At 46.4% G+C, this 20419-nt stretch overlaps 22 non-coding genes and 4 pseudogenes across 22 annotated transcripts; 11 read left to right on the top strand and 15 right to left on the bottom strand.

The window, feature by feature from the left end:
- The first annotated feature begins 2467 nt into the window (after positions 1-2467).
- Positions 2468-2631, top strand: LOC134951315 (U1 spliceosomal RNA). Its single transcript, XR_010184078.1, has one exon. It is a non-coding gene; the product is annotated as a U1 spliceosomal RNA (small nuclear RNA).
- A 152-nt stretch (positions 2632-2783) lies between these two features.
- LOC134953136 (U1 spliceosomal RNA) lies at positions 2784-2946 on the top strand. Its single transcript, XR_010185449.1, has one exon. It is a non-coding gene; the product is annotated as a U1 spliceosomal RNA (small nuclear RNA).
- Positions 2947-3607: 661 nt separating this feature from the next.
- Positions 3608-3771, top strand: LOC134951072 (U1 spliceosomal RNA). The gene has a single exon (XR_010183879.1). It is a non-coding gene; the product is annotated as a U1 spliceosomal RNA (small nuclear RNA).
- Positions 3772-3923: 152 nt separating this feature from the next.
- Positions 3924-4086, top strand: LOC134953051 (U1 spliceosomal RNA). The gene has a single exon (XR_010185392.1). It is a non-coding gene; the product is annotated as a U1 spliceosomal RNA (small nuclear RNA).
- A 671-nt stretch (positions 4087-4757) lies between these two features.
- LOC134951316 (U1 spliceosomal RNA) lies at positions 4758-4921 on the top strand. The gene has a single exon (XR_010184079.1). It is a non-coding gene; the product is annotated as a U1 spliceosomal RNA (small nuclear RNA).
- Positions 4922-5073: 152 nt separating this feature from the next.
- LOC134953610 (U1 spliceosomal RNA) lies at positions 5074-5236 on the top strand. Its single transcript, XR_010185681.1, has one exon. It is a non-coding gene; the product is annotated as a U1 spliceosomal RNA (small nuclear RNA).
- A 670-nt stretch (positions 5237-5906) lies between these two features.
- On the top strand, positions 5907-6070 carry LOC134951843 (U1 spliceosomal RNA). The gene has a single exon (XR_010184506.1). It is a non-coding gene; the product is annotated as a U1 spliceosomal RNA (small nuclear RNA).
- A 152-nt stretch (positions 6071-6222) lies between these two features.
- On the top strand, positions 6223-6364 carry LOC134953273 (U1 spliceosomal RNA; annotated as a pseudogene).
- Positions 6365-7059: 695 nt separating this feature from the next.
- LOC134951664 (U1 spliceosomal RNA) lies at positions 7060-7223 on the top strand. Its single transcript, XR_010184362.1, has one exon. It is a non-coding gene; the product is annotated as a U1 spliceosomal RNA (small nuclear RNA).
- Positions 7224-7375: 152 nt separating this feature from the next.
- Positions 7376-7538, top strand: LOC134952073 (U1 spliceosomal RNA). The gene has a single exon (XR_010184687.1). It is a non-coding gene; the product is annotated as a U1 spliceosomal RNA (small nuclear RNA).
- A 670-nt stretch (positions 7539-8208) lies between these two features.
- On the top strand, positions 8209-8372 carry LOC134950755 (U1 spliceosomal RNA). Its single transcript, XR_010183619.1, has one exon. It is a non-coding gene; the product is annotated as a U1 spliceosomal RNA (small nuclear RNA).
- A 2075-nt stretch (positions 8373-10447) lies between these two features.
- Positions 10448-10610, bottom strand: LOC134952074 (U1 spliceosomal RNA). Its single transcript, XR_010184688.1, has one exon. It is a non-coding gene; the product is annotated as a U1 spliceosomal RNA (small nuclear RNA).
- A 152-nt stretch (positions 10611-10762) lies between these two features.
- On the bottom strand, positions 10763-10926 carry LOC134951343 (U1 spliceosomal RNA). Its single transcript, XR_010184100.1, has one exon. It is a non-coding gene; the product is annotated as a U1 spliceosomal RNA (small nuclear RNA).
- Positions 10927-11621: 695 nt separating this feature from the next.
- Positions 11622-11763, bottom strand: LOC134953335 (U1 spliceosomal RNA; annotated as a pseudogene).
- A 152-nt stretch (positions 11764-11915) lies between these two features.
- On the bottom strand, positions 11916-12079 carry LOC134950871 (U1 spliceosomal RNA). Its single transcript, XR_010183713.1, has one exon. It is a non-coding gene; the product is annotated as a U1 spliceosomal RNA (small nuclear RNA).
- A 671-nt stretch (positions 12080-12750) lies between these two features.
- On the bottom strand, positions 12751-12913 carry LOC134952488 (U1 spliceosomal RNA). The gene has a single exon (XR_010184999.1). It is a non-coding gene; the product is annotated as a U1 spliceosomal RNA (small nuclear RNA).
- Positions 12914-13065: 152 nt separating this feature from the next.
- Positions 13066-13286, bottom strand: LOC134952133 (U1 spliceosomal RNA; annotated as a pseudogene).
- A 152-nt stretch (positions 13287-13438) lies between these two features.
- On the bottom strand, positions 13439-13602 carry LOC134950645 (U1 spliceosomal RNA). Its single transcript, XR_010183528.1, has one exon. It is a non-coding gene; the product is annotated as a U1 spliceosomal RNA (small nuclear RNA).
- A 661-nt stretch (positions 13603-14263) lies between these two features.
- Positions 14264-14426, bottom strand: LOC134952922 (U1 spliceosomal RNA). The gene has a single exon (XR_010185297.1). It is a non-coding gene; the product is annotated as a U1 spliceosomal RNA (small nuclear RNA).
- A 152-nt stretch (positions 14427-14578) lies between these two features.
- Positions 14579-14742, bottom strand: LOC134950373 (U1 spliceosomal RNA). The gene has a single exon (XR_010183304.1). It is a non-coding gene; the product is annotated as a U1 spliceosomal RNA (small nuclear RNA).
- Positions 14743-17369: 2627 nt separating this feature from the next.
- Positions 17370-17532, bottom strand: LOC134953509 (U1 spliceosomal RNA). The gene has a single exon (XR_010185610.1). It is a non-coding gene; the product is annotated as a U1 spliceosomal RNA (small nuclear RNA).
- Positions 17533-17684: 152 nt separating this feature from the next.
- On the bottom strand, positions 17685-17848 carry LOC134951317 (U1 spliceosomal RNA). Its single transcript, XR_010184080.1, has one exon. It is a non-coding gene; the product is annotated as a U1 spliceosomal RNA (small nuclear RNA).
- Positions 17849-18519: 671 nt separating this feature from the next.
- On the bottom strand, positions 18520-18682 carry LOC134953052 (U1 spliceosomal RNA). Its single transcript, XR_010185393.1, has one exon. It is a non-coding gene; the product is annotated as a U1 spliceosomal RNA (small nuclear RNA).
- Positions 18683-18834: 152 nt separating this feature from the next.
- Positions 18835-18998, bottom strand: LOC134951754 (U1 spliceosomal RNA). Its single transcript, XR_010184436.1, has one exon. It is a non-coding gene; the product is annotated as a U1 spliceosomal RNA (small nuclear RNA).
- A 671-nt stretch (positions 18999-19669) lies between these two features.
- On the bottom strand, positions 19670-19832 carry LOC134953457 (U1 spliceosomal RNA). Its single transcript, XR_010185593.1, has one exon. It is a non-coding gene; the product is annotated as a U1 spliceosomal RNA (small nuclear RNA).
- Positions 19833-19972: 140 nt separating this feature from the next.
- Positions 19973-20126, bottom strand: LOC134952964 (U1 spliceosomal RNA; annotated as a pseudogene).
- Positions 20127-20419: the final 293 nt, after the last annotated feature.

Genomic DNA, 20419 nt, shown 5'->3' on the forward strand with positions numbered 1-20419 from the left:
CTGCAGGGCCCACACCCTTTTAGTTTCCTTACAGAGCAGCTCTGGAGCTATTACAGTGCCCAGCTGCTGCAAGTAATCAGCTTGAATGCTTCAGGGGCTGGGGCATAGCCAACATGAGCCCCACACCGAAGTAGGGTGGAGGTGTTTAATGCGAACTAGGGGTCATCCAAGCGCCGCAAAAGGCCGCCATGCCCTGCACGCCCCTTTTCTCTTTTCATATGCAGACGAGGGTTGAAGCCAACTTTGACCCACTGCTTGGATGACATCACCATATGCAAATCCATCTGCTGCAGGCCTTCCCCCAGGAATGCTTGTACTAGTTGTTGCATTTGGTTTGTTGTTTGGGGGTGCTTCAGTATTAGGCAGCCTTCTGCCCTCCCATGTTCATCTGAAAATATGTGTTCTCCCTGCAGTTGTTGTCCCCAGATGAGAGTTCCCTTGTGCTGCCTCAGTTGAATCTCCTTTACTTGACAAGGGAGGCATTTTGGATTTTTTCTTTGGGTACCCTTACACCTGATGGTCTGAATGAGAGCATCGAACTGAACAACATTGGCAGTCTCTGAAGATTTTATCTATTGATTTACCTAATATATTATTTATTGAATATCCATTTATTGTATGTTTAATAAATAAACAAAATTATTAGAAGTAGCTATTTTGGAAACAGCTTTCCTCTTAGGATGAAACTGTATAATCCTGTTGTGTGTATTCCTTTAAAGTTCCTTAGTAAAATCCACTAGTAATGATGAACATCAGATTTCTTCCTCCATCCTCTTTTTACACTTTCTCTTGGTTCTATATATATATTTTTTTTTCTATTTTTATTTTTTTCCCCTCCTTCTCCCAAAAGGCCACCCTCCCTCCCCCCCCCTCCCTGTTTTAAATTTTAAAATCTTTAAATATTTAAATCTTCGAATCCTTAAATTGTCTGTTTAATATTTATTTTTTCTTCAATTCTTTTTGTTGTTTAAACAGCAATGTAATTATTCCAGGGGTTAAAATAATGAAATATAGAAATAATATTAACAAAAATTAAAGGTAAAAATGAATTGATAGAATGATCCCATTAAAAGTAAATAAATAATATGGATGTTAAGCTGAGCAGGTTGGATTCGAACATGGGACTAGTTGCATAGAGTGCAGGTGATGTTTCCCCTGCGCCACAAGAACTGCTTTAGTAGTGGCATGGATTTATGTTACCCTAAAAGGTTTTATATAAGTAAATGGGGATCCTTAGTGCTGAGTCTCTGAATTATGTATATGTGATTATAGATATGAGGTATTGATTGAAAGATTATAGGTTAATCTGTATATAGATTATATATTTTCTGTTATTTTTTAAACCACCTTGTTGCTTATTTTATTATTATTTTTAATCACCATGTTGCTTATTTTTATATTATGAAATGCCTTTATATGTGCAATTGCAATTAGAAAGTTGTTCCATATGTGAGTCATTACATGTATGCATCCAATTAGTACATGTATGTATCCAATCAACTAATTAGTAATACTATTGGTCCGGTGCATTTTAAAAAGAGCCTGCTAGGCTGCTGATGTATCCTCTGACGAAACCGCTCTTGGATAACAGCGGAGAAACGCGTAAGGAAGGTGATTACCGGACACTCTGATTGCTGAGATATAAGCCCGTTCATGAACGAGCTACATCACGGCGGACGTCTGATGTAAAGACAGCGGTGAAGGGGAAAAAGCAATTTGAGACCGAGCAAAAGGAGGTCTCTACCCCACGGCAGGGAGAAATATCCCGACCGCGAGTGCCAATAAGATCCAGCCACGGTTAACGGGGGTCGTAGCATACCGCTGTGTTTCACCAACCATCACAGCGCTCTCCCCCTGTTTTCTTTCATTACTCACGTGAGTTACATATGAACTTTAACTGCAGTAAATAAGAGGCGTTGGTTACAACTGTTGCTGTTCATCCACAAGAAGGAATTTAATGTATCAATTACAATTGGAAAGTAACGATTAAATTACAACAGCTGTATCCAGGAGGATTTTTTGGACACTTTAATAAACATTCCGTTGTCATCAAGGGCAATATGAAATAGATCCTGATTACATTTAGATATGGATAGTGGTGCCTATATATGTTGACTCCATTGTAATTTATTGAATGTGTGTTTCTTCTGTCTATATATATTTTTTAAAAATAAAGAGCTTGTATATTTTATTTTTTGCGCTCCCTTGATAACAAGTGTGATTATCTTTAAAATTTGGTTTATTATTGGTAGAACAGTACTACCTATGGGAGCAGCATTTTATAATATATGGTGAAAATTAATAGATGTATAAAGATTAAATAAGCAACAAATTGGTGAAATAGATACGTTTTGATAGGAGCGCTGGGTTCTATATATATATATTGACATTTGGTTATATATATGTATAGACTTTATAAATTCTTGACAGAGATGTGCCTGAGCCCTCCCCAGCCCTATCCCAAATCATACTTATTTTGCATAGGAGATACCATGGTCATGAAGATTGTTCTCCCAGGGTGAGGTTCATTCATTGCATTCTGGGTATGCTGACCCCTGTTATTTCCCCAAATGTGGTAAACTTGACAGCATTATTTGTGGTAGTGGGGGACTGTGTTTGTGCTTTCCTCTGGTCAGCTCTGGTAAAAGTCAGATTTCTTTGTCTCAGATCTTCCTCTAGCCTTGTTCTTCTTTCGAGAGTTCCCTTGTGCTGCCTCAGTTGGATCTCCTTCACTTGACAGGGGGGTGCCCGAGCAGCGACCCTCCCCAGCTCTAGCCCAACTCCTACTTACCTGCCAGGTGAGATATTATGATCATGAAGGTGCTTCTCCCAGGGCAAGGCTCACCCATTGCACTCTGGGTGTGCTGCTTCTGCGGTTTCCCCAAATGTTGGACACTTGACTGCATAATTTGTGTTTCCCCTGGTCGGCTCTCGTATAATTCAGATCTCTTTGTCTCAGGTCTCTCTCCAGCCTAGTTTGCTGTCTGTTTCCACTTCTCTTTTCTTGAGTTGCTCCCTTCTATGCCCTTGCTCACTATCCTGACTTCTCCCGTCTGCTTACTTTGTGCCTTCCAACGCATAATGCAAACTACAGGTAGTGCTGCAGGGCCCACACCCTTTTACTTGCCTTACAGAGCAGCTCTGGAGCTGTTACAGTGCCCAGCTGCTGCAAGAAATCAGCTTGAATGCTTCAGGGGCTGGGGCATAGCCCCACACCGAAGGTGGGTGGAGGTGTTTAATGCGAACTAGGGGTCATCCAAGTGCCGCAAAAGGCCGCCATGCCCTGCACGCCCCTTTTCTCTTTTCATATGTAGACGAGGGTTGAAGCCAACTTTGACCCACTGCTTGGATGACATCACCATATGCAAATCCATCTGCTGCAGGCCTTCCCCCAGGAATGCTTGCACTAGTTGTTGCATTTGGTTTGTTGTTTGGGGGTGCTTCAGTATTAGGCAGCCTTCTGCCCTACCATGTTCATCTGAAAATATGTGTTCTCCCTGCAGTTGTTGTCCCCAGATGAGAGTTCCCTTGTGCTGCCTCAGTTGAATCTCCTTTACATGACAGAGATGTGCCTGAGCAGCGGCCCTCCCCAGCCCTATCCCAAGTCATACTTATTTTGCATAGGAGATACCATGGTCATGAAGATTGTTCTCCCAGGGTGAGGTTCATTCATTGCATTCTGGGTATGCTGACCCCTGTGATTTCCACAAATGTGGGGAACTCGACTGCATTATTTGTGGTAGTGGGGGACTGTGTTTGTTCTTTCCTCTGGTCAGCTCTGGTAAAAGTCAGATTTCTTTGTCTCAGATCTTCCTCTAGCCTTGTTCTTCTATCGAGAGTTTCCTTGTGCTGCCTCAGTTGGATCTACTTCACTTGACAGGGGGGTGCCCGAGCAGCGACCCTCCCCAGCTCTAGCCCAACTCCTACTTACCTGCCAGGTGAGATACTATGATCATGAAGGTGCTTCTCCCAGGGCAAGGCTCACCCATTGCACTCTGGGTGTGCTACTCCTGCGGTTTCCCCAAATGTTGGACACTTGACTGCATAATTTGTGTTTCACCTGGTCGGCTCTCGTATAATTCAGATCTCTTTGTCTCAGGTCACTCTCCAGCCTAATTTGCAGTCTGTTTCCACTTCTCTTTTCTTGAGTTGCTCCCTTCTATGCCCTTGCGCACTATCCTGACTTCTCCCGTCTGCTTACTTTGTGCCTTCCAACGCACAATGCAAACTACAGGTAGTGCTGCAGGGCCCACACCCTTTTACTTGCCTTACAGAGCAGCTCTGGAGCTGTTACAGTGCCCAGCTGCTGCAAGAAATCAGCTTAAATGCTTCAGGGGCTGAGGCATAGCCATCATGAGCCCCACACCGAAGGAGGGTGGAGGTGTTTAATGCGAACTAGGGGTCATCCAAGCACCGCAAAAGGCCGCCATGCCCTGCATGCCAATTTTCTCTTTTCATATGCAGACGAGGGTTGAAGCCAACTTTGACCCACTGCTTGGATGACATCACCATATGCAAATCCATCTGCTGCAGGCCTTCCCCCAGGAATGCTTGCACTAGTTGTTGCATTTGGTTTGTTGTTTGGGGGTGCTTTAGTATTAGGCAGCCTTCTGCCCTCCCATGTTCATCTGAAAATATGTGTACCTCCTGCAGTTGTTGTCCCCAGATGAGAGTTCCCTTGTGCTGCCTCAGTTGAATCTCCTTTACTTGACAGAGATGTGCCTGAGCAGCGGCCCTCCCCAGCCCTATCCCAAATCATACTTATTTTGCATAGGAGATACCATGGTCATGAAGATTGTTCTCCCAGGGTGAGGTTCATTCATTGCATTCTGGGTATGCTGACCCCTGTTATTTCCCCAAATGTGGTAAACTTGACAGCATTATTTGTGGTAGTGGGGGACTGTGTTTGTGCTTTCCTCTGGTCAGCTCTGGTAAAAGTCAGATTTCTTTGTCTCAGATCTTCCTCTAGCCTTGTTCTTCTTTCGAGAGTTCCCTTGTGCTGCCTCAGTTGGATCTCCTTCACTTGACAGGGGGGTGCCCGAGCAGCGACCCTCCCCAGCTCTAGCCCAACTCCTTCTTACCTGCTAGGTAAGATACTATGATCATGAAGGTGCTTCTCCCAGGGCAAGGCTCACCAATTGCACTCTGGGTGTGCTGCTCCTGCGATTTCCCCAAATGTGGGAAACTTGACTGCATAATTTGTGTTTCCCCTGGTCGGCTCTCGTATAATTCAGATCTCTTTGTCTCATGTCTCTCTCCAGCCTAGTTTGCTGTCTGTTTACACTTCTTTTTTCTTGAGCCGCTCCCTTCTATGCCCTTGCGCACTATCCTGACTTCTCCCGTCTGCTTAATTTGTGCCTTCCAACGCACAATGCGAACTACAGGTAGTGCTGCAGGGCCCACGCCCTTTTACTTGCCTTACAGAGCAGCTCTGGAGCTGTTACAGTGCCTAGCTGCTGCAAGAAATCAGCTTGAATGCTTCAGGGGCTGGGGCATAGCCAACATGAGCCCCACACCGAAGGAGGGTGGAGGTGTTTAATGCGAACTAGGGGTCATCCAATTGCCGCAAAAGGCCGCCATGCCCTGCACGCCCCTTTTCTCTTTTCATATGCAGACGAGGGTTGAAGCCAACTTTGACCCACTGCTTGGATGACATCACCATATGCAAATCCATCTGCTGCAGCCTTCCCCCAGGAATGCTTGCACTAGTTGTTGCATTTGGTTTGTTGTTTGGGGGTGCTTCAGTATTAGGCAGCCTTCTGCCCTCCCATGTTCATCTGAAAATATGTGTTCTCCCTGCAGTTGTTGTCCCCAGATGAGAGTTCCCTTGTGCTGCCTCAGTTGAATCTCCTTTACTTGACAGAGATGTGCCTGAGCAGCGGCCCTCCCCAGCCCTATCCCAAATCATACTTATTTTGCATAGGCGATATCATGGTCATGAAGATTGTTCTCTCAGGGTGAGGTTCATTCATTGCATTCTGGGTATGCTGACCCCTGTGATTTCCCTAAATGTGTGAAACTCGACTGCATTATTTGTGGTAGTGGGGGACTGTGTTTGTTCTTTCCTCTGGTCAGCTCTGGTAAAAGTCAGATTTCTTTGTTTCAGATTTTCCTCTAGCCTTGTTCTTCTTTCGAGAGTTCCCTTGTGCTGCCTCAGTTGGATCTCCTTCACTTGACAGGGGGGTGCCCGAGCAGCGACCCTCCCCAGCTCTAGCCCAACTCCTACTTACCTGCCAGGTGAGATACTATGATCATGAAGTTGCTTCTCCCTGGGCAAGGATCACCCATTGCACTCTGGGTGTGCTGCCCCTGTGATTTCCCCAAATGTGGGAAACTTGACTGTGTAATTTGTGTTTCCCCTGGTCGGCTCTCATATAATTCAGATCTCTTTGTCTCAGGTCTCTCTCCAGCCTAGTTTGCTGTCTGTTTCCACTTCTTTTTTCTTGAGCCCCTCCCTTCTATACCCTTGTGCACTATCCTGACTTCTCCTCCCGTCTGCTTACTTTGTGCCTTACAATGCACAATGCAAACTACAGGTAGTGCTGCAGGGCCCACACCCTTTTTCTTGCCTTACAGAGCAGCTCTGGAGCTGTTACAGTGCCCAGCTGCTGCAAGAAATCAGCTTGAATGCTTCAGGGGCTGGGGCATGGCCAACATGAGCCCCACACAGAAGGAGGGTGGAGGTATTTAATGCGAACTAGGGGTCATCCAAGCGCTGCAAAAGGCCGCCATGCCCTGCATACCCCTTTTCTCTTTTCATATGCAGATGAGGGTTCCAGCCAACTTTGGCCCACTGCTTGGATGACATCACCGTATGCAAATCCGTCTTCTGCAGACCTTCCCCCAGGAATGCTTGTACTAGTTGTTGCATTTGGTTTGTTGTTTGGGGGTGCTTCAGTATTAGGCAGCCTTCTGCCCTCCCATGTTCATCTGAAAATATGTGTTCTCCCTGCAGTTGTTGTCCCCAGATGAGAGTTCCCTTGTGCTGCCTCAGTTGAATCTCCTTTACTTGACAGAGATGTGCCTGAGCAGCGGCCCTCCCCAGCCCTATCCCAAATCATACTTATTTTGCATAGGAGATACTATGGTCATGAAGATTGTTCTCCCAGGGTGAGGTTCATTCATTGCATTCTGGGTATGCTGACCCCTGTGATTTCTCCAAATGTGGGAAACTTGACTGCATTATTTGTGGTAGTGAGTGACTGTGTTTGTGCTTTCCTCTGGTCAGCTCTGGTAAAAGTCAGATTTCTTTGTCTCAGATCTTCCTCTAGCCTTGTTCTTCTTTCGAGAGTTTCCTTGTGCTGCCTCAGTTGGATCTCCTTCACTTGACAGGGGGGTGCCCGAGCAGCGACCCTCCCCAGCTCTAGCCCAACTCCTACTTACCTGCCAGGTGAGATACTATGATCATGAAGGTGCTTCTCCCAGGGCAAGGCTCACCCATTGCACTCTGGGTGTGCTGCTCCTGCGATTTCCCCAAATGTGGGAAACTTGACTGCATAATTTGTGTTTCCCCTGGTCGGCTCTCGTATAATTCAGATCTCTTTGTCTCAGGTCTCTCTCCAGCCTAGTTTGCTGTCTGTTTCCACTTCTCTTTTCTTGAGCCGCTCCCTTCTATGCCCTTGCGCACTATCCTGTCTTCTCCCGTCTGCTTACTTTTTGCCTTCCAACGCACAATGCGAACTACAGGTAGTGCTGCAGGTCCCACACCCTTTTATTTGCCTTACAGAGCAGCTCTGGAGCTGTTACAGTGCCAACTGCTGCAAGAAATCAGCTTGAATGCTTCAGGGGCTGGGGCATAGCCAACATGAGCCCCACACCGAAGGAGGGTGGAGGTGTTTAATGCGAGCTAGAGGTCATCCAAGCGCAGCAAAAGGCTGCCATGCCCTGCACGCCCCTTTTCTCTTTTCATATGCAGACGAGGGTTGAAGCCAACTTTGACCCACTGCTTGGATGACATCACCATATGCAAATCCATCTGCTGCAGGCCTTCCCCCAGGAATGCTTGCACTAGTTGTTGCATTTTGTTTGTTGTTTGGGGGTGCTTCAGTATTAGGTAGCCTTCTGCCCTCCCATGTTCATCTGAAAATATGTGTTCTCCCTGCAGTTGTTGTCCCCAGATGAGAGTTCCCTTGTGCTGCCTCAGTTGAATCTCCTTTACTTGACAGAGATGTGCCTGAGCAGCGGCCCTCCCCAGCCCTATCCCAAATCATACTTATTTTGCATAGGAGATACCATGGTCATGAAGATTGTTCTCCCAGGGTGAGGTTCATTCATTGCATTCTGGGTATGCTGACCCCTGTGATTTCCACAAATGTGGGAAACTCGACTGCATTATTTGTGGTAGTGGGGGACTGTGTTTGTGCTTTCCTCTGGTCAGCTCTGGTAAAAGTCAGATTTCTTTGTCTCAGATTTTCCTCTAGCCTTGTTCTTCTTTCGAGAGTTCCCTTGTGCTGCCTCAGTTGGATCTCCTTCACTTGACAGGGGGCTGCCCGAGCAGCGACCCTCCCCAGCTCTAGCACATGTAAGTTTGTTTTTATTTTACTACATTGTGGTTTGTGGCTCTATACCATGTAATGCATGTCTTTTAACAGTAGTCAAGTCTTCCAATGTGCTTGTTAGTGAAACCCAATACATAGCTTTATTTTATTTTGTTTCTTCAAATATTGAATGCATATGTCTTATAACTTTTTTTTTCAATATATAAACATTTTTATTATAAGATTTTCAATGACACAAGTACATCCAAGTTGCAGATTATGGGTTGTGAAGGACAAATCAACCATATAAACAATTTAAGCAATTTAAATTGCATGCAGGTAGTAGAATATCAAACTCCTTGGATGAGAGTTGGTCGTAATAAACTAGGATAGAAAAGAATAAAGTAGAAAATAAGATTTTAAACCTACCGGTAAATCTTTTTCTCGTAGTCCGTAGAGGGTGCTGGGGACTCCGTAAGGACCATGGGGATAGACGGGCTCCGCAGGAGACATGGGCACTTTAAGAAAGACTTTAGTTCTGGGTGTGCACTGGCTCCTCCCTCTATGCGCCTCTATGCCACAGTTAGAGAAACTGTGCCCAGAGGAGACTGACAGTATGAGGAAAGGATTTTGTTAATCCAGGGCAAGATTCATACCAGCCACACCAATCACACCGTATAACTTGTGATAAACTACCCAGTTATGAGTACGAAAAAACAACATACTGTAGCATCAGTGCAGGACCGATGCAACTATAACATAACCCTTATTGAAGCAATAACTATATACAAGTATTGCAGAAGTAGTCCGCACTTGGGACGGGCGCCCAGCATCCTCTACGGACTACGAGAAAAAGATTTACCGGTAGGTTTAAAATCTTATTTTCTCTAACGTCCTAGAGGATGCTGGGGACTCCGTAAGGACCATGGGGATTATACCAAAGCTCCAAAACGGGCGGGAGAGTGCGGATGACTCTGCAGCACCGATTGAGCAAACATGAGTTCCTCCTCAGCCAGGGTATCAAACTTATAGTATTTTGAAAAGGTGTTTGAACCTGACCAAGTAGCAGCTCGACACAGCTGTAGTGCTGAGACCCCTCGGGCAGCCGCCCAAGAAGAGCCCACTTTCCTCGTGGAATGGGCCTAGACCGATTTCGGTAACTGCAATCCAGCCATAGAATGCGCTTGCTGAATCGTGTTACAAATCCAGCGAGCAATAGCCTGCTTTGAAGCAGGGGCACCAATCTTGTTGGTTGCATACAGGACAAACAGCGCTTCAGTTTTCCTGACTCTAGCCGTCCTGGCCACGTAAATTTTCAAAGCCCTGACCACATCAAGTAACTCGGAATCCTCCAAGTCACGCGTAGCCAAAGGCACCACAATAGATTGGTTCATATGAAAAGATGAGACCACTTTTGGTAGGAATTGAGGATGGGTCCGCAATTCCGCTCTATCCACATGGAACACCAAATATGGGCTTTTATGTGACAAAGCCGCTAATTCCGACACTCGCCTAGCCGAAGCCAAGGCTAATAACATGACCACCTTCCACGTGAGATATGTTAACTCCACCGTTTTAAGGCTGCTAAAAACTGCTAGCGAGCAATCAACTCAGAATGACCCCCATAGTGTATTGCAAGAAAATATCTGTAAATCCAATGGTACCGTAAGTGCGGTATATACTCGCACTTCTTTGCGGGGCGAGAACATCTCCCCTAAGTGAAGTCAGCCCTATGAATAGAGTTTGTGTGATCCCTGTGCAGCAGTCACAGAAAGGGTTCATCTCTGCAGTTTGTCACTCAAATTACATTGTTGCATTTTTTCTAGAAGTGGATCTGAGAGCTGTTACCTGCAGACCAGCTACAATAATTATCCTGGGATAGTGCGCAAGGGCATAGAAGGGAGCGGCTCAAGAAAAGAGAAGTGGAAACAGACAGCAAACTAGGCTGGAGAGAGACCTGAGACAAAGAGATCTGAATTATACGAGAGCCGACCAGGGGAAACACAAATTATGCAGTCAAGTTTCCCACATTTGGGGAAATCGCAGGAGCAGCACACCCAGAGTGCAATGGGTGAGCCTTGCCCTGGGAGAAGCACCTTCATGATCATAGTATCTCACCTGGCAGGTAAGTAGGAGTTGGGCTAGAGCTGGGGAGGGTCGCTGCTCGGGCACCCCCCTGTCAAGTGAAGGAGATCCAACTGAGGCAGCACAAGGAAACTCTCGAAAGAAGAACAAGGCTAGAGGAAGATCTGAGACAAAGAAATCTGACTTTTACCAGAGCTGACCAGAGGAAAGCACAAACACAGTCACTCACTACCACAAATAATGCAGTCAAGTTTCCCACGTTTGGGGAAATCACAGGGGTCAGCATACCCAGAATGCAATGAATGAACCTCACCCTGGGAGAACAATCTTCATGACCATGGTATCTCCTATGCAAAATAAGTATGATTTGGGATAGGGCTGGGGAGGGCCGCTGCTCAGGCACATCTCTGTCAAGTAAAGGAGATTCAACTGAGGCAGCACAAGGGAACTCTCATCTGGGGACAACAACTGCAGGGAGAACACATATTTTCAGATGAACATGGGAGGGCAGAAGGCTGCCTAATACTGAAGCACCCCCAAACAACAAACCAAATGCAACAACTAGTACAAGCATTCCTGGGGGAAGGTCTGCAGAAGACGGATTTGCATACGGTGATGTCATCCAAGCAGTGGGCCAAAGTTGGCTGGAACCCTCATCTGCATATGAAAAGAGAAAAGGGGTATGCAGGGCATGGCGGCCTTTTGCGGCGCTTGGATGACCCCTAGTTCGCATTAAATACCCCCACCCTCCTTCTGTGTGGGGCTCATGTTGGCCATGCCCCAGCCCCTGAAGCATTCAAGCTGATTTCTTGCAGCAGCTGGGCACTGTAACAGCTCCAGAGCTGCTCTGTAAGGCAAGTAAAAGGGTGTGGGCCCTGCAGCACTACCTGTAGTTTGCATTGTGCATTGTAAGGCACAAAGTAAGCAGACGGGAGGAGAAGTCAGGATAGTGCACAAGGGTATAGAAGGGAGGGGCTCAAGAAAAAAGAAGTGGAAACAGACAGCAAACTAGGCTGGAGAGAGACCTGAGACAAAGAGATCTGAATTATATGAGAGCCGACCAGGGGAAACACAAATTACGCAGTCAAGTTTCCCACATTTGGGGAAATCACAGGGGCAGCACACCCAGAGTGCAATGGGTGATCCTTGCCCAGGGAGAAGCAACTTCATGATCATAGTATCTCACCTGGCAGGTAAGTAGGAGTTGGGCTAGAGCTGGGGAGGGTCGCTGCTCGGGCAGCCCCCTGTCAAGTGAAGGAGATCCAACTGAGGCAGCACAAGGGAACTCTCGAAAGAAGAACAAGGTTAGAGGAAAATCTGAGACAAAGAAATCTGACTTTTACCAGAGCTGACCAGAGGAAAGCACAAACACAGTCCCCCACTATCACAAATAATGCAGTCGAGTTTCCCACATTTGTGGAAATCACAGGGGTCAGCATACCCAGAATGCAATGAATGAACCTCACCCTGGGAGAACAATCTTCATGACCATGGTATCTCCTATGCAAAATAAGTATGATTTGGGATAGGGCTGGGGAGGGCCGCTGCTCAGGCACATCTCTGTCAAGTAAAGGAGATTCAACTGAGGCAGCACAAGGGAACTCTCATCTGGGGACAACAACTGCAGGGAGAACACATATTTTCAGATGAACATGGGAGGGCAGAAGGCTACCTAATACTGAAGCACCCCAAAACAACAAACAAAATGCAACAACTAGTGCAGGCATTCCTGGGGGAAGGCCTGCAGCAGATGGATTTGCATATGGTGATGTCATCCAAGCAGTGGGTCAAAGTTGGCTTCAACCCTCGTCTGCATATGAAAAGAGAAAAGGGGCGTGCAGGGCATGGCAGCCTTTTGCGGCGCTTGGATGACCCCTAGCTCGCATTAAACACCTCCACCCTCCTTCAGTGTGGGGCTCATGTTGGCTATGCCCCAGCCCCTGAAGCATTCAAGCTGATTTCTTGCAGCAGCTGGGCACTGTAACAGCTCCAGAGCTGCTCTGTAAGGCAAATAAAAGGGTGTGGGACCTGCAGCACTACCTGTAGTTCGCATTGTGCGTTGGAAGGTAAAAAGTAAGCAGACGGGAGAAGTCAGGATAGTGCGCAAGGGCATAGAAGGGAGCGGCTCAAGAAAAGAGAAGTGGAAACAGACAGCAAACTAGGCTGGAGAGAGACCTGAGACAAAGAGATCTGAATTATACGAGAGCCGACCAGGGGAAACACAAATTATGCAGTCAAGTTTCCCACATTTGGGGAAATCGCAGGAGCAGCACACCCAGAGTGCAATGGGTGAGCCTTGCCCTGGGAGAAGCACCTTCATGATCATAGTATCTTACCTGGCAGGTAAGTAGGAGTTGGGCTAGAGCTGGGGAGGGTCGCTGCTCGGGCACCCCCCTGTCAAGTGAAGGAGATCCAACTGAGGCAGCACAAGGAAACTCTCGAAAGAAGAACAAGGCTAGAGGAAGATCTGAGACAAAGAAATCTGACTTTTACCAGAGCTGACCAGAGGAAAGCACAAACACAGTCACTCACTACCACAAATAATGCAGTCAAGTTTCCCACATTTGGGGAAATCAGAGCCGACCAGGGGAAACACAAATTATGCAGTCAAGTTTCCCACATTTGGGGAAATCGCAGGAGCAGCACACCCAGAGTGCAATGGGTGAGACTTGCCCTGGGAGAAGCACCTTCATGATCATAGTATCTCACCTGGCAGGTAAGTAGGATTTGGGATAGAGCTGGGGAGGGTCGCTGCTCGGGCACCCCCCTGTCAAGTGAAGTAGATCCAACTGAGGCAGCACAAGGAAACTCTCGATAGAAGAACAAGGCTAGAGGAAGATCTGAGACAAATAAATCTGACTTTTACCAGAGTTGACCAGAGGAAAGAACAAACACAGTCCCCCACTACCACAAATAATGCAGTCGAGTTTCCCACATTTGGGGAAATCATAGGGGTCAGCATACCCAGAATGCAATGAATGAACCTCACCCTGGGAGAACAATCTTCATGACCATGGTATCTCCTATGCAAAATAAGTATGACTTGGGATAGGGCTGGGGAGGGCCGCTGCTCAGGCACATCTCTGTCAAGTAAAGGAGATTCAACTGAGGCAGCACAAGGGAACTCTCATCTTGGGACAACAACTGCAGGGAGAACACATATTTTCAGATGAACATGGGAGGGCAGAAGGCTGCCTAATACTGAAGCACCCCCAAACAACAAACCAAATGCAACAACTAGTGCAAGCATTCCTGGGGGAAGGCCTGCAGCAGATGGATTTGCATATGGTGATGTCATCCAAGCAGTGGGTCAAAGTTGGCTTCAACCCTCGTCTGCATATGAAAAGAGAAAAGGGGCGTGCAGGGCATGGCGGCCTTTTGCGGCGCTTGGATGACCCCTAGTTCGCATTAAACACCTCCACCCTCCTTCGGTGTGGGGCTATGCCCCAGCCCCTGAAGCATTCAAGCTGATTTCTTGCAGCAGCTGGGCACTGTAACAGCTCCAGAGCTGCTCTGTAAGGCAAGTAAAAGGGTGTGGGCCCTGCAGCACTACCTGTAGTTTGCATTGTGCGTTGGAAGGCACAAAGTAAGCAGACGGGAGAAGTCAGGATAGTGCGCAAGGGCATAGAAGGGAGCAACTCAAGAAAAGAGAAGTGGAAACAGACAGCAAACTAGGCTGGAGAGAGACCTGAGACAAAGAGATCTGAATTATACGAGAGCCGACCAGGGGAAACACAAATTATGCAGTCAAGTGTCCAACATTTGGGGAAACCGCAGGAGCAGCACACCCAGAGTGCAATGGGTGAGCCTTGCCCTGGGAGAAGCACCTTCATGATCATAGTATCTCACCTGGCAGGTAAGTAGGAGTTGGGCTAGAGCTGGGGAGGGTCGCTGCTCGGGCACCCCCCTGTCAAGTGAAGGAGATCCAACTGAGGCAGCACATGGAAACTCTCGAAAGAAGAACAAGGCTAGAGGAAGATCTGAGACAAATAAATCTGACTTTTACCAGAGCTGACCAGAGGAAAGCACAAACACAGTCCCCCACTACCACAAATAATGCAGTCGAGTTTCCCACATTTGGGGAAATCACAGGGGTCAGCATACCCAGAATGCAATGAATGAACCTCACCCTGGGAGAACAATCTTCATGACCATGGTATCTCCTATGCAAAATAAGTATGATTTGGGATAGGGCTGGGGAGGGCCGCTGCTCAGGCACATCTCTGTCAAGAATTTATAAAGTCTATACATATATATAACCAAATGTCAATATATATATATAGAACCCAGCGCTCCTATCAAAACGTATCTATTTCACCAATTTGTTGCTTATTTAATCTTTATACATCTATTAATTTTCACCATATATTATAAAATGCTGCTCCCATAGGTAGTACTGTTCTACCAATAATAAACCAAATTTTAAAGATAATCACACTTGTTATCAAGGGAGCGCAAAAAATAAAATATACAAGCTCTTTATTTTTAAAAAATATATATAGACAGAAGAAACCCACATTCAATAAAATACAATGGAGTCAACATATATAGGCACCACTATCCATATCTAAATGTAATCAGGATCTATTTCATATTGCCCTTGATGACAACGGAATGTTTATTAAAGTGTCCAAAAAATCCTCCTGGATACAGCTGTTGTAATTTAATCGTTACTTTCCAATTGTAATTGATACATTAAATTCCTTCTTGTGGATGAACAGCAACAGTTGTAACCAACGCCTCTTATTTACTGCAGTTAAAGTTCATATGTAACTCACGTGAGTAATGAAAGAAAACAGGGGGAGAGCGCTGTGATGGTTGGTGAAACACAGCGGTATGCTACGACCCCCGTTAACCGTGGCTGGATCTTATTGGCACTCGCGGTCGGGATATTTCTCCCTGCCGTGGGGTAGAGACCTCCTTTTGCTCGGTCTCAAATTGCTTTTTCCCCTTCACCGCTGTCTTTACATCAGACGTCCGCCGTGATGTAGCTCGTTCATGAACGGGCTTATATCTCAGCAATCAGAGTGTCCGGTAATCACCTTACTTACGCGTTTCTCCGCTGTTATCCAAGAGCGGTTTCGTCAGAGGATACATCAGCAGCCTAGCAGGCTCTTTTTAAAATGCACCGGACCAATAGCATTACTAATTAGTTGATTGGATACATACATGTACTAATTGGATGCATACATGTAATGACTCACATATGGAACAACTTTCTAATTGCAATTGCACATATAAAGGCATTTCATAATATAAAAATAAGCAACATGGTGATTAAAAATAATAATAAAATAAGCAACAAGGTGGTTTAAAAAATAACAGAACATATATAATCTATATACAGATTAACCTATAATCTTTCAATCAATACCTCATATCTATAATCACATATACATAATTCAGAGACTCAGCACTAAGGATCCCCATTTACTTATATAAAACCTTTTAGGGTAACATAAATCCATGCCACTACTAAAGCAGTTCTGGTGGCGCAGGGGAAACATCACCTGCACTCTATGCAGCTAGTCCCATGTTCGAATCCAACCTGCTCAGCTTAACTTCCATATTATTTATTTACTTTTAATGGGATCATTCTATCAATTCATTTTTACCTTTAATTTTTGTTAATATTATTTCTATATTTCATTATTTTAACCCCTGGAATAACTACATTGCTGTTTAAACAACAAAAAGAATTGAAGAAAAAATAAATATTAAACAGACAATTTAAGGATTCGAAGATTTAAATATTTAAAGATTTTAAAATTTAAAACAGGGAGGGGGGGGGGGAGGGAGGGGGGCCTTTTGGGAGAAGGAGGGGAAAAAAATAAAAATAGAAAAATATATATATATAGAACCAAGAGAAAGTGTAAAAAGAGGATGGAGGAAGAAATCTGATGTTCATCATTACTAGTGGATTTTACTAAAGAACTTTAAAGGAACACACACAACAGGATTATACAGTTTCATCCTAAGAGGAAAGCTGTTTCCAAAATAGCTACTTCTAATAATTTTGTTTATTTATTAAACATACAATAAATGGATATTCAATAAATAATATATTAGGTAAATCAATATATAAAATCTTCAGAGACTGCCAATGTTGTTCAGTTCGATGCTCTCATTCAGACCATCAGGTGTAAGGGTACCCAAAGAAAAAATCCAAAATGCCTCCCTTGTCAAGTAAAGGAGATTCAACTGAGGCAGCACAAGGGAACTCTCATCTGGGGACAACAACTGCAGGGAGAACACATATTTTCAGATGAACATGGGAGGGCAGAAGGCTGCCTAATACTGAAGCACCCACAAACAACAAACCAAATGCAACAACTAGTACAAGCATTCCTGGGGGAAGGCCTGCAGCAGATGGATTTGCATATGGTGATGTCATCCAAGCAGTGGGTCAAAGTTGGCTTCAACCCTCGTCTGCATATGAAAAGAGAAAAGGGGCGTGCAGGGCATGGCGGCCTTTTGCGGCGCTTGTATGACCCCTAGTTCGCATTAAACACCTCCACCCTACTTCGGTGTGGGGCTCATGTTGGCTATGCCCCAGCCCCTGAAGCATTCAAGCTGATTACTTGCAGCAGCTGGGCACTGTAATAGCTCCAGAGCTGCTCTGTAAGGCAACTAAAAGGGTGTGGGCCCTGCAGCACTACCTGTAGTTCGCATTGTGCGTTGGAAGGCACAAAGTAAGCAGACGGGAGAAGTCAAGATAGTGCGCAAGGGCATAGAAGGGCGTGGCTCAAGAAAAGAGAAGTGTAAACAGACAGCAAACTAGGCTGGAGAGAGACATGAGACAAAGAGATCTGAATTATACGAGAGCCGACCAGGGGAAACACAAATTATGCAGTCAAGTTTCCCACATTTGGGGATATCGCAGGAGCAGCACACCCAGAGTGCAATTTATGAGCCTTGCCCTGGGAGAAGCACCTTCATGATCATAGTATCTCACCTAGCAGGTAAGTAGGAGTTGGGCTAGAGCTGGGGAGGGTCGCTGCTCGGGCACCCCCCTGTCAAGTGAAGGAGATCCAACTGAGGCAGCACAAGGGAACTCTCGAAAGAAGAACAAGGCTAGAGGAAGATCTGAGACAAAGAAATCTGACTTTTACCAGAGCTGACCAGAGGAAAGCACAAACACAGTCCCCCACTACCACAAATAATGCTGTCAAGTTTACCACATTTGGGGAAATAACAGGGGTCAGCATACCCAGAATGCAATGAATGAACCTCACCCTGGGAGAACAATCTTCATGACCATGGTATCTCCTATGCAAAATAAGTATGATTTGGGATAGGGCTGGAGAGGGCCGCTGCTCAGGCACATCTCTGTCAAGTATAGGAGATTCAACTGAGGCAGCACAAGGGAACTCTCATCTGGGGACAACAACTGCAGGAGGTACACATATTTTCAGATGAACATGGGAGGGCAGAAGGCTGCCTAATACTGAAGCACCCCCAAACAACAAACCAAATGCAACAACTAGTGCAAGCATTCCTGGGGAAAGGCCTGCAGCAGATGGATTTGCATATGGTGATGTCATCCAAGCAGTGGGTCAAAGTTGGCTTCAACCCTCGTCTGCATATGAAAAGATAAAATTGGCATGCAGGGCATGGCGGCCTTTTGCGGTGCTTGGATGACCCCTAGTTCGCATTAAACACCTCCACCCTCCTTCGGTGTGGGGCTCATGATGGCTATGCCCCAGCCCCTGAAGCATTCAAGCTGATTTCTTGCAGCAGCTGGGCACTGTAACAGCTCCAGAGCTGCTCTGTAAGGCAAGTAAAAGGGTGTGGGCCCTGCAGCACTACCTGTAGTTTGCATTGTGCGTTGGAAGGCACAAAGTAAGCAGACGGGAGAAGTAAGGATAGTGCGCAAGGGCATAGAAGGGAGCAACTCAAGAAAAGAGAAGTGGAAACAGACTGCAAATTAGGCTGGAGAGAGACCTGAGACAAAGAGATCTGAATTATACGAGAGCCGACCAGGTGAAACACAAATTATGCAGTCAAGTGTCCAACATTTGGGGAAACCGCAGGAGTAGCACACCCAGAGTGCAATGGGTGAGCCTTGCCCTGGGAGAAGCACCTTCATGATCATAGTATCTCACCTGGCAGGTAAGTAGGAGCTGGGCTAGAGCTGGGGAGGGTCGCTGCTCGGGCACCCCCCTGTCAAGTGAAGGAGATCCAACTGAGGCAGCACAAGGGAACTCTCGAAAGAAGAACAAGGCTAGAGGAAGATCTGAGACAAAGAAATCTGACTTTTACCAGAGCTGACCAGAGGAAAGCACAAACACAGTCCCTCACTACCACAAATAATGCAGTCCAGTTTCCCACATTTGGGGAAATCACAGGGGTCAGCATACCCAGAATGCAATAAATGAACCTCACCCTGGGAAAACAATCTTCATGACCATGGTATCTCCTATGCAAAATAAGTATGATTTGGGATAGAGCTGGGGAGGGCCGCTGCTCAGGCACATCTCTGTCAAGTAAAGGAGATTCAACTGAGGCAGCACAAGGGAACTCTCATCGGGGGACAACAAATGCAGGGAGAACACAAATTTTCAGATGAACATGGGAGGGCAGAAGGCTGCCTAATACTGAAGCACCCCCAAACAACAAACCAAATGCAACAACTAGTGCAAGCATTCCTGGGGGAAGGCCTGCAGCAGATGGATTTGCATATGGTGATGTCATCCAAGCAGTGGGTCAAAGTTGGCTTCAACACTCATCTGCATATGAATAGAGAAGAGGGGCGTGCAGGGCATGGCGGCCTTTTGCGGCGCTTGGATGACCCCTAGTTCGCATTAAACACCTCCACCCTCCTTCGGTGTGGGGCTCATGTTGGCTATGCCCCAGCCCCTGAAGCATTCAAGCTGATTTCTTGCAGCAGCTGGGCACTGTAACAGCTCCAGAGCTGCTCTGTAAGGCAAGTCAAAGGGTGTGGGCCCTGCAGCACTACCTGTAGTTCGCATTGTGCGTTGGAAGGCACAAAGTAAGCAGACGGGAGAAGTCAGGATAGTGCGCAAGGGCATAGAAGGGAGCAGCTCAAGAAAAGAGAAGTGGAAACAGACAGCAAACTAGGCTGGAGAGAGACCTGAGACAAAGACATCTGAATTATACGAGAGCCGACCAGGGGAAACACAAATTATGCAGTCAAGTTTCCCACATTTGGGGAAATCACAGGGGCAGCACACCAAGAGTGCGATGGGTGAGCCTTGCCCTGGGAGAAGCACCTACATGATCATAGTATCTCACCTGGCAGGTAAGTAGGAGTTAGGCTAGAGCTGGGGAGGGTCGCTGCTCGGGCACCCCCCTGTCAAGTGAAGGAGATCCAACTGAGGCAGCACAAGGGAACTCTCGAAAGAAGAACAAGGCTAGAGGAAGATCTGAGACAAAGAAATCTGACTTTTACCAGAGCTGACCAGAGGAAAGCACAAATAATGCAGTCGAGTTTCCAACATTTGGGGAAATCACAGGGGTCAGCATACCCAGAATGCAATGAATGAACCTCACCCTGGGAGAACAATCTTCATGACCATGGTATCTCCTATGCAAAATAAGTATGATTTGGGACAGGGCTGGGGAGGGCCGCTGCTCAGGCACATCTCTGTCAAGTAAAGGCGATTCAACTGAGGCAGCACAAGGGAACTCTCATCTTGGGACAACAACTGCAGGGAGAACACATATTTTCAGATGAACATGGGAGGGCAGAAGGCTGCCTAATACTGAAGCACCCCCAAACAACAAACCAAATGCAACAACTAGTGCAAGCATTCCTGGGGAAGGCCTGCAGCAGATGGATTTGCATATGGTGATGTCATCCAAGCAGTGGGTCAAAGTTGGCTTCAACCCTCGTC

Source organism: Pseudophryne corroboree, chromosome 8 (genome assembly GCF_028390025.1).
Source record: "Pseudophryne corroboree isolate aPseCor3 chromosome 8, aPseCor3.hap2, whole genome shotgun sequence".
Classification (NCBI taxonomy): Eukaryota; Metazoa; Chordata; class Amphibia; order Anura; family Myobatrachidae; genus Pseudophryne; species Pseudophryne corroboree.